This window comes from Nicotiana sylvestris, chromosome 9 (assembly GCF_000393655.2).
Source record: "Nicotiana sylvestris chromosome 9, ASM39365v2, whole genome shotgun sequence".
Taxonomy (NCBI): Eukaryota; Viridiplantae; Streptophyta; class Magnoliopsida; order Solanales; family Solanaceae; genus Nicotiana; species Nicotiana sylvestris.
This window is the reverse complement of record NC_091065.1, coordinates 191,352,710-191,365,177: the sequence shown is the minus strand read 5'-3', so window position 1 is coordinate 191,365,177 and position 12,468 is coordinate 191,352,710. Positions and strand designations below refer to the sequence as shown.

The following is a 12,468-nucleotide window of genomic DNA, read 5'->3' as shown; positions in this document are numbered from 1 at the left end:
TGCGGGTGATTTCCCGGGATGAATTGGGTTCAATTCTGCTCAGTGTGTAATTTTGGTTTTGTAACTGAGCTAACGATGCATGTTGAGCCTGTAATATTTTAAAGATCATCCATAGACTGATCCAGTCTTCTCTATTGTTTTGAGTATTTTGCGCTGTCGATTGGGTTCAACCACAGATGCTATTCTCGGGGTCGGTAGCCAGGTTTGTATCGATAGCCATATGCGAGTTGGTGTCCAACAGGTCTGCGACTGGAGTTCTGATGGGATCTACGGGAAGTACCTCGTTAATGGGCGCTATGTTGTTATTTTCACCGTAATGATCAGACTCATTGTCAACAGGTAGGAGTGAAAATTGTGAGTTTGACATTTTGAGCTTTAACCTGAAATCAGAACACTTCAAAGAACAAGTGTAAAATAGTGTGTGTTATGAAAATTTGTATCAAATAACCACTATTATCCTTAGACCTACGCTGGACGCCAAACTGTTTACCCTCGAAATCAGATAGCAATTGAATTTATAAGTGGTTTTAAAGATTTGTGGATTAATTTGACACAAAACGACAGATTGAATTATAAATAAAGCAAACAATAATAAAGTAAATCCAAACTGTGTGACTTAAATAGTTATAACCTTGGAAAATAAGTCTCACTCGAACTCGATTTGATTCAAATGATGTCAAATACAGAAGAACAGTAGCCCGCAGAAAGAAAATAATATTATAATACTTTGGGATGCGTGTTACAATGTGTTTTGAAAATTATTAGACCCCCTTTATATAGTAGGGGAGTCCTACTTTAGGTAGAATTTTATAAAAGGTAGAAAATCCCATGATTAGCTAATCAGCCGGTCTCTCATTGATACGTGCTTCCGTGATATTCGACCAGTTACAGATATTTCGGCCTTCCGTTATTTGGTCTAACAATATTTTCTCGAGCTCATTCGGAATCAGGGTCGGTTCCTTATTCACAGACTCGATGATATTAAAGACGTATGTTCTAACCTCGTACCTTGATTCGATGGAACTCGGGGTCGATCTTCAATCCTTTACGTTTCAGTCCTAATCTTCCATACAATAGAAGAGTCCTGCTTCGACCGTATATAATTAAAGTTGTTTTTGTATTTTTTCTCTGTTATATATTTACATATTTTTTGCAGATTTACCCTATTACAAACGACATTCAGGAGGGAGCTTAGCCTCAGAGACAAATACCGATCTAAGATTTCTGTAGTATGGGTTTACCACTGAAGAAATGAGAAAAAAAATATTAAGGGAGAATTGATCCGTGTTCCTCTAGGTAAACAATTTTGTATTCAACCAAGTGCACCATTCAATCTTTTTAGAGCAGAGGACCAACAAATAATATTAGATTAATTTTATAAAATATGTATATATCAATTTTAATTATATACATAAAATATTTAGTTTAACGGAGAGACTATGGGTCACATATCCTATATTTATGCAGTAAATTCGCAGTATCATGGAGTCTCCTCTATCTTTTGTCTATTATTACTTCAATTCCGACAGTATTTGTATTGTGATGCAGACAACTATATTGTTTATTCTATCTTAGAAGCTCATGATTAATTTTATTAGTTCCCGGGGGATTTGTATTGATTTATTTTTGCATTCTATTACATTTAGTACCACCTATTTATCCTATTTTGTCAGACTTTATTATTATTATTATTATTATTATTATTATTATTATTATTATTATTATTATATATATATATATATATATATATATATATATTTCCTTCTTCCTGGGTTTCGATATGAGGGGTTCCTGGCCTCGGTTATAATCACGACGATCCATGCTTCCTCTTCGTTCTCTCATCGAAAAATCGGGAAAAACTTTACCCCTGATTTTACCCGTACACAGATAGTCCTCTCATTTTTCGGAAAGTAGATTTATAAAGTGACAGGAAGCGACAAATTAACCCCGATTTCTTCTTCCGTACGTTACAACTCAGTTGATGGGTCATCGAAACATCACATCAGATGTGTTGTTCTGACTTTGGACACGTGTCAGCCGCCGATTGACTGTCCTTGAATGCAAAATGTCACGTATTGATTATCTTTCCTCTATAAAAGCTCCGACCTCTTTTTCACATTTTAATTTCTGACTCCAGAGCTCTTTGATTTACCCTCGAATTCTCCACTTAACTCTAACCCCTTCAAATCTTCATACATTGCTTTCTAGATCTTCATATCTTCATCTTCAAATCTGCATATTTCTTCTTCAAATGTGACCTTCATACCTTCATCCCCACCTTCAAAAATCTTCATCCTCATCATCAAACCTCCTTATTATTCATTAAAATTTCATATTTTCCAGAATCTGATGGCAAAAACTTCCAAATTCGTGCCACAACAAAACGCCTATCCAACTTCCAACCCGGCCACAGATGCAGAGATGACCGCTTCTGAGGTAGTCCTCAAGCCTCATTTAAAGAGTTTCGTTCCCTGGGGCTGTTCTATTGAAAACGACTTCAAAATCGAGAAGTCCTCCAATCAACTGGACTGAGGCCAGGGAGTATGAAGGTACATATGCTCCATTACTGAGGACACACTCCTAACAATTTGGGTGGACTACAACTGGGAGGGAAAGGAGGTGGTCGTTCCCAGACCCAAAGAAGACATCTAAGTGTTTACACTTATCCCTTCGCGCTCGCCCCGGTGGACCCTATAATCCTTGGCTTCTACAAAAGGTACAATGTTTTTCTTGGAAAATTCACCCGTCCTTTTGGAGGATCGTAAATCTCTTCCCTCACTTCGTAAACAACACCGAAGCACCTCAGTTCACCCTTGACCACCAGCTTCATCTTTACATTCCTTGAATCTTCCCAGGGGGGCTCATCAAGCTCGTTCGTCGAGCAAGTAAAGCTCCTTTCTCGAGCATCCATGAAGATCGAGATCGAGATTGGCAGGGGAGGTTTGTTCGGGTGAGAACCGAATGTCACGACCCAAACTGGTGGGCCGTGACGGGTGCCCCAGTCCTACCTGTCAAACACCCCTAAGTATGCGTCTAAGATATAAACTTGAATAACATCTACTGAATTACGAGAATAATGTACATGAAAGAAATCTGTCCAAAAAGGCATACATACATATACGTACAACATACGTAGGGCGAGCCGACAAGGCTGCTATAGAAAACTATACATCTCAAAACTGGAAGCCGGCAAGGCCACATACTATCCAACTAGACATAATGTCTACAGACCTCTAATAGTAACATCACTGTACAAAGACGGGAATGAGCCACGTAATATCCATATATAAACATATCGTACTAAAATAAAAAAAAACTCCAGATCAAGTGGAACACACCAACTCTCACTGATTAGGGATCCTAACAAGGGGGATCGTTATCTTGCCTACCTGCACCTGCAGGCACGAAATGCAGGCCCCATGAAATAGGGCATCAGTACAAAAAATGTACTGAGTATGTAAAGCACAAAAATTAGTACGTAAAAGACATAGATGAAACATGGAATAAAGAAACACGTCTTTAAATCTGAATAACTTTGTAAATTCTGAAACATTTATAATGTCAAGCACGTGCATATAAATGTCTTGCCATGCATAGGTATGGGTGTACATAACATCGTCAAGCTACTGAGGGCTTCCCATCATATCGTCTCGGCCACTGTGGGCAACATCATCAACATATACTAACTGATCAGGTGGTGGTGTGTATATAACGCCGTAACCTTTTCCCATATCCCATGTGCATATATTTACATATATACGCATATATAACGCCATCTGGTCATGGGTTAATGCATATGTATAAATGGGTGAAATGCATGAAAAATACGTAATAATCCCAATATTTCTTTCGGATAAACTTTTTCAACTGCGTATTATTCTGAGACCCATGAAGAGAAGATAATAAAACTTCTCATGGGGAATCAAGAATATAGACACCCCTAATATCTCTATGAGTAGAGTAATTTATGGAAACTATGTGTTTGCTCGTTTCTTCAGTATATTTTTGACCATGCCAAAAGAAAGAAGGGATGACCTTAACATACCCGGAGTAGGAAAAACTCCATACAATATTTCGTTGGAAACCTTCGTGGATTGCACTTAGAACCAAAAAATGGATTAAGCTTCTGCGTTTTGAAATTGATGAACGAAATCTTGCTTTTGATTCTTTGAAATTTGAACGAAATTGCTTCTGATGAAGCTTTTTGTGAAACGAAATCTTGCTTCAGCTTCAAACGTTTTTTGAAGAGAAATGATATATCACGAATATTATCCACGTTCTTATCTTAACTAGTAAGACTTATAATCAAGCCTTACTTGGTTGGGTTTTTAATGAACCCTTACATGGCCACATGGCATAATGACTAATGAATCATTTTTTTGTCATGGTGGCTTTTTGCCATATTTTAGATGGGTATATTTTACAAATTTTTATCCATTTATTAGTTAATTGGGTAATGTCTTATTACCCGGTAATTAATCAATTACCCGCATAATTTAAAAATTGTCTCAAATTACTTAAAATTCTATTTATTTTTAATATACTTTATACATCATACTACCGTGGTCATATAGTACCTTGCATGGTGCTAGTCAATAATTATCGGATATATCGCTCAACTCATATTTTATATCAAATTGGCCACTTTCAACGAAACTCGTTTTCTTTAATCCCTTTATCCTTCATGACACTTCTTCGCTTGTTATAAATAGAGTAAATGTTTTAATGTCAAGATAATCTCATCCCTAAGTCTACGTCAATTAATTGAAGAAGAAACTTTTGGTAGGGTAACATCCTTCCCCCTTTATGAAAATGCGAGATGTAACATCCTTCCCCCTTTAGAAACATTTGTCCTCGAATGTTCAACTCCCCGTGATCTATATAACTTTGGTAGGGTCGCCTTTGTAACAACACTACTACTAACTCTCCCTATAGAAGCTTAATAATCCTACGCCATACAGGACCACAATTATCAATAATGACAATGGCCTCACACGACCAACGACAATAACAATAAAAGAATTTGTACACGTACCTTATGGTTATAATGTCTCGGTTGGACCCTTTTCTCGAAGAGGAAATACGTAGGGATATCTAGAGCTCATGTATTCCTCGGCCTCCCAAGTCATTTCTTCCACATTGTTGTTCCTCCAAAGTACTTTCCATAGGCTACCTCTTTATTTCGTAGCTTGCAGATTTGTCGGTCTATGATGGAAACCTGAATTTCCTCATATGACAAGTCCTCTGTAATCTGTACATTATCTGTGGGCACCACTCGGGTAGGATTTCCAATATGCTTTCGTAACATAGATACGTGAAAAAATGGATGGACATACTCCAACTCCAAGGGAAATTCTAACTCATAAGCTACTTGGACCACTCTCCGAATGATCCTATAAGGCCTAATATACTGTGGGCTAAGTTTGCCTTTCTTGCCAAATCTCATCACACCCTTCATAGGTGACACCTTTAAGAATACCCAGTCATCAACCCCAAACTCTAAATGTTGTCGCCGTACATCAGAATATGACTTCTGACGACTCTGAGCTGTCAATAGTCGATCCCGGATCAACTTCACTTTTTCTATGGCTCGCTGAATTAGGTCTGACCCATGTAATTCAGATTCTCCAACATCGAACCACCCTATAGGAGACCTACACTTCCGTCCATAATGAGCTTCGTATGGAGCCATCTGAATGCTGGAATGGTAGCTATTATTATATGTAAACTCAATAAGCGGCAGATGATCATCCTAGCTACCTTTGAAGTCTATTACATAAGCTCGTAACATATCCTCCAGTGTCTGAATAGTACGCTCAGCCTGTCTGTCTGTCTGTCTGGGGATGAAATGCTGTATTAAGACTTACTTGGTCCCCAATCCTTTTTGGAAGGACCTCCAAAAGTTAGCTGTAAATTGAGCTCCTTTATCCGAGATAATAGATAATGGGACACCATGCAGTCAGACTATCTCCTTAATATAAAGCCTTACATAATCTTCTGAGGAATATGTAGTTCTAACGGGCAGAAAATGGGCTGACTTTGTAAGCCTATCAACAATCACTCATATTGAATCGAACTTACACTAGGTACGAGGTAAGACTATGATGAAATCCATATTGATTACTTCCTATTTTCAAGTTGGAATCTCCATAGCTTGCAATAACCCACCAGGTTTCTGATGCTCAATCTTAACCTGCTGATAGTTAGGACACTGAGCAACAAACTCCGCTATATCCTTTTTCATTCCATCTCACCAATACACTTCTCTGATATCATGATATATCTTTGTTGCTCCTGGATGGATAGAATAATGAGAATAGTGAGTTTCTCCCATAACCTGCCGCCGCAGCCCTACAACATTAGGTACATATAATCGCCCTTGATATCTAAGGACCCCATCTTCTGTAGTTTTAAATGGTGTTTTCTCCTTCTAAAGGGTGGTATCCCTATAATGAACTAATACAAGATCCTCGTACTGGAGTTCCTTTACTTCAGTTACTAAAGCGAATGTTGCCGTATCCTGAATAGTGATTCTCATATCACCTGAGTCCAGTAACCGAACTCCAAGACTAGCTAGATGGTGAACCTCATGGGATATTTCCCTCTTTTCTAGCTGTAAATATGATAGGCTACCCAAGATTTACGGCTGAGGGCATCAGCTACTACATTCGCCTTCCCCGGATGGTATAAAATATCAACGTCACAGTCTTTAAGTAGATGCAACCATCTGCTTTGATGTAGATTCAATTCCTTTTGCTTGAAGATGTACTAGAGGCTCTTATGATCCATATAGATATCAACATGAATTCCATACAAGTAGTGCCTCCACATCTTTAGTGCATGAATTACCGCGGCTAACTCTAAATCGTGGGTCAGGTAGTTCTTCTCGTGCTTCCTTAGTTGTCTAGAAGAATAAGCCACAACCTTACCATGCTACATCAGCACACAACCCAACCCAACACCTGAAGCATCACAATAGATAACGTAATCATCGGTCCCTTCTTGAAGCGTTGGAATTGGTGCTGACATTAATCTTTCTTTTAATGCCTGGAAACTCCGTTCGCAAGAATCAGTCCATTAAAACTTTGCTCCCTTCTGAGTCAACTTTGTCAAAGGTGCCGAAAAGGAAGAAAATCCATCTACAAATCTCCTGTAATAACCTGCCAAACTGAGGAAGTTACGAATCTCCATCGGTGTTATGGGTCTAGGTCAAGTCTTCACTGCCTCAATCTTTTGTGTATCCACCCAGATGCTTTCACTCGAAATGATATGCCTAAGGAAAGCTACAGAGTTTAACCAGAATTCTTATTTAGAGAATTTTGCATACAACTTCCCTTTTTTTAGAGCTGTGAGCAAAGTACGCAAATGATCTGCATGTTCAGCCTCTGAATGAGAATACACCAATATATCGTCGATAAATACAATTATGAACAGATCTAAAAAGGGATTGAACACACGGTTCATCAAATCCATGAATACCGCTGGGGCATTGGTCAAACCGAATGACATAACCCGAAACTCAAAGTCCCCATATCTAGTCCTGAATGTTGTCTTCGGAATATCTTCATCCTTAACCCTTACATGATGGTACCCGGACCTCAAGTCTATCTTTGAAAAACACTTGGAACCTTGTAACTGATCAAATAAATCATCAATTCTAGGGAGCGGGTACTTACTCTTGACCGTCACCTTATTTAGTTGCCTATATTCAATACACATTCGTAAGGAACCATCTTTCTTTCTCACAAACAATATAGGTGCTCCCCACAGTGACGTACTAGGTCTGATAAAACCTTTTTCAAGCAAGTCTCTTAGTTGTTCCTTTAACTCTTTCAGCTCTTTAGGGGCCATTCTATAGGGGTGAATAGATATTGGATGAGTATCTAGTAGTAGGTCAATGGCAAACTCAATTTCTCGCTCTGGCGGAAGATCTGAAAGTTCATCGGGAAAAACATTAAGAAACTCATTAACCACTAGGATGGACTGAATGGTTGGTAACTCCACTTCCACGCCCTGAACCTGAACTAAGTGATAAAGGGGTTACCTTATTGGAAGGAACACTAGTTATGTGCGTGCCACATAAGCACATAAGGCCCTGAACCCGAACTATGCTACTCAATGGAGGTCAGAAGCAGCCAAGGTCAGAACAACATTAGACAAGGAACAGATGATTAAGTTCTTCATCCAGGAATAGAACCTACAGTATTACGAAAGGCTAATGGTTATTGACATTCATAAGTTCTCCGACATCATTAAACTCAAAGAAATGATTGAAAAAGGCATTAAAAGTGGGATGGTAACAAATTTTGAGGCATTGCAGGCCACGAATAAAGCATTGCAGTCAGGGGGTATATCAAAGAAAAAAGACGTAGGGGCAGTAATGGTGGCCCAATGCCCAAAATCTCCACTCACATACCAAACCCCCCCACCAACATACCAAACCTCACCTCCCAGACATTCTCAACCCACCACCGCCTATCACACCTATAACACCCAACTAGCCTACTATCATTCACCTCCAACCCATCCAAATTACCAGAAACCCAGACCCAACTTTGATCGCAAACCTCCCAGAAAATACACTGCCATTAGTGAACCCATCGACTAGTTGTACGAAAGATTAAAGGCTGGTGGCTATGTCAACCCTATTATCGTTGTGGTCATGGAAAACCCATCACAATGGGTCAACCCAAACAAACATGTGCATATCATTCCGATATGAAGGAGCACACCGTTGATGTGTGCCGGACTTTGAAAGATACGATTCTGACATTGATTGATAACAAGGTCATTCAGGCGAAGGAAGCTATACCCAATGTACACAATAACTCCCTCCTAGATCATAGGGTGAAGGAGTACATGTGATAGAAACTGTCGAAGAGTAGGATCCCGAGGGATTAATTGGATTTATCAAAGAGGGTGACAACCATAAACCTACAGTCACGCTCAATCCTATCGTGGTGCAGGTACATCCTCCAGCTGAGGTTGAGGTAACTGCTTTGGTTCCATTTGAGGTAGAAGTAACACCACCTACAGCCACACCTATTCCATTTGAGTTAGAAGTGGCCACACATTTCATAATAACAGTAGCGACCACACCCTCTTTCCAGTCCAACACCATATCCTGGAACTATGTTGCCGAAGCCAGGAGAAAGGGAAAAGCAAAGATGGAAGAATTTGATGCTGCACAGGGGATGACCAGAATTGGAAGGGTCTATAAACCTGAAAATTTGGGAGGATCAATCAAGGAGACCGCTACCAAATAGCTTGTCATTGAAACTAGTCCATATGACTTTTGGAGGAAAGTACAAGCGAGAGAATACTATGTCATCGATCATTTGAACAAGACTCCCACTCAGATATCCATCCTGTCACTATTAAATAATTCTGAGATGCATATGAGTGGTCTGATGAAGGTATTGAGCGAAGCTTATGTACCCAACAATATCACCAGTGGAAAAATGGCCAATATGGTAGGGCAGGTACTAGAGTCTCACAAAATCACCTTCCACGAGGATGAACTGCCACCTAAAGGATTAAGCCACAATAGGGCACTGCACATCACAGTGCAGTTTAAAGATAAATTCATTTCTAGGATCTTAATAGAAGGGGGTTCAAGCCTCAATGTTTGTCCACTGACCACTCTGAACTGGTTGGGCAAAGGTTTCCATAAGATACAAGCAGGGAGTATGAACGTGAAAGCATTCGATGGGTCTCAAAGGGTCACAATTAGGGATATTAGCCTCTGCCTGCAGATGGGCCCGACTTGGTTTGACGTCGAATTCCAGGTGCTAGACATATCTGCCTCTTATAATCTGCTATAGACCTTTCTAATCATCTTTCTTGACTTGATATGGTAAATGAATCTTCCTCTCGGCGATGCCGTATTACCTTTCCACTCCAAAAGTGGCTCCCCTGGAAATTGAAATCGGACTATCTTTGATCTACAATCAATGTTGGCATGACAAGAAGCCAACCAATACATACCCATTATAACATCAAATTTTACCATATCTAACTCGATTAATTCTTCTACGGTAGATCGATCATGAACTACTATTATACAACCCCTATATACTTGTTTAGCTATCACTTAGTCCCCCACAAGAGTAGACACCTCAAAAGGTTTAACCAATTCAAGTTTATTTCAAACTTACGAGCAACTAACGGAGTAATGTATGATAATGTGGAACCTGGGTCAATCAATGCATATACATCATATAAGGAGACGGATAATATACCTGTAACAACATCGATTCTGAGGATTGCTCGAGCTAGATGCTCCGCCTCTACCTCTATCACGACTCATTGATGCTTGTGGACCTTGCCCTGGGGGGCATATTGATGATGACGAACCAGCTGCAGATCCCGCTGGCTGAGCTATGCTTGCATCACCTCTCATCGGACAATCCCTCATCACGTGGCGTGGGTAACCACAAGTATAACAAACACCTAATCCCATATGGAATTGCCCGGTATTCTGCTTACCACATTGAGCACATCATGGCAAGGGCGACCTCATCTGATTTGACTCACCCCTATACTGAGAACCTGAGACCCTGAAATTCTGACCAGACCCTGAATATGTGGAACGATCAAATCTCTTACTGCCAAACTAAGGGGGTGAGCTAGCGAATGGATGGGCTGGATACCTCGGGTACTGCTGCCTCTGACCACCTCGAAATTCACCAGAAAAACCCGAAGACCTCGCTCTCTTATTCTGGGCCCTATCATGCTCACGATCGACCCTCTATTTCTGTTTATGCTCCTCTACACCCTAAGCGTATGCCTGAATACGAGAAATATCCATGTCTGGCTAAAGTGAGACTGACATACAATTGTTAAGCAAGTGAGGCTCTAATCCCATCACGAACCGGTGAACCCGATTATCCATCTTAGATACATTAGTGGGTACATACCTAACCAACGAATCAAACTGAAGACTATACTCCCGAACACTCATGTTACCCTGCCAAAGGATCAAGAACCTATAAACTCTGGCCCGTCTAAGCTTTGGGGGTAGATAATTACGAAGAAATGCTTTTGTAAACTCTTGCCATACTACTGGAGGGCATCCTCACCTCTGGACAATTCCCAAGACTCGTACCAATTAACTGCAACATCTCGGAGTTTATAGGAAGCTAGCTCAACCGACTCAGTCATAGTGTCCTTCATTAACGTCCTCTGCACTCTATCAACAAATACTTGAGGGTCCTCGTTCGGATCTTCCCCAGTGAATACTGGGGGGTCTAAATAATGAAGTCATAAATCTTCGCACTGAAGGACCTATCTGCATGACCAATACCTATTTCTTGATACCGAGCCTGCTCGACTACTAATCGGGTTAATAGCTGAATAACAACTATCATCTCCTGACCCAGTGCATCCGGCTGAGGTGCTGAATGTACATGAGCGGGCGCTGGAGCTGGTGCCCCTCGGAGCTCTTCTGGAAAAGGTGGGGTATGTGAAGTCTGAGATAGAACCTCAACATGAGACTCTCTGAAAGGCCTAGTAACTCGTGGCGCTCGACTAGTAGTCTCACCAGCCACGGACTTTCCCTTCTGGGCGGTCGTACTCTTTGGAGGCATCGCTGAAAATATAACATATCGTTTGGAACATCAATTCTTGTATCTCACGATCTGAGATAAAAAGATAGGATAATATCCTATATGTCTTGTAGCCTCTTATCTATAAGTGTGGTGCACTACACACCCATAAATAAGACTCTACTAGACACGGTTTGTAGACATCCCTAGAATAGAACTGCTCTGATACGACTTTTGTCATGATCCAAATCGGTGGACCACGACGGGTGCCCGAGTGCTACCTGTCAAATACTCTTAAGCATGCGTCTAAGATATAAACCTGAATAACATCTGTTGAATTACCATAATAATGTACATAAAGGAAATCTGCCCAAAAGGCATACATACATATACATACAACATACGTAGGGCGAGCCGACAAGGCTGCTATAGACAATTATACATCTCAAAACTGGAAGCCGGCAAGGCCATATACTATCCAACTAGACATAATGTCTACAGACCTCTAATAGAAACATCATTGTACAAAGGCGAGACTCAGCCATATATATATATATATATATATATATATATATAAACATATTGTACCAAAATCAAAAGCAGCCCCAGATCAAGTAGAGCACGCCAACTCTCGCTGATCAGGGATCCTAAGAAGGGGGACCATCAGCTTGCCTACCTGCACCTGCGGGCACGAAATGCAGGCCCTGTGAAATAGGACATCAGTACAAAAAATGTATTGAGTATGTAAGGCACGAAAATTAGTACGTAAAAGACATAGATGAAACATAGAATAAAGAAACACGTATTTAAATCTGAATAACTTTGTAAATTCTGAAACATTTATAATGTCATGCACGTGCGTATAAATGTCGTGCCATGCATAGGTATGGGTGAACATAACATCATCAAGCCACTGAGGGCT

General features: G+C 40.3%; 1 pseudogene; it reads right to left on the bottom strand.

Moving 5' to 3' along the window:
- The window catches only part of LOC138878757 (terpene synthase 9-like), a 36,311-nt pseudogene extending 30,619 nt beyond the window's left edge, over positions 1-5,692 (bottom strand).
- Between the last annotated feature and the right edge of the window lie 6,776 nt (positions 5,693-12,468).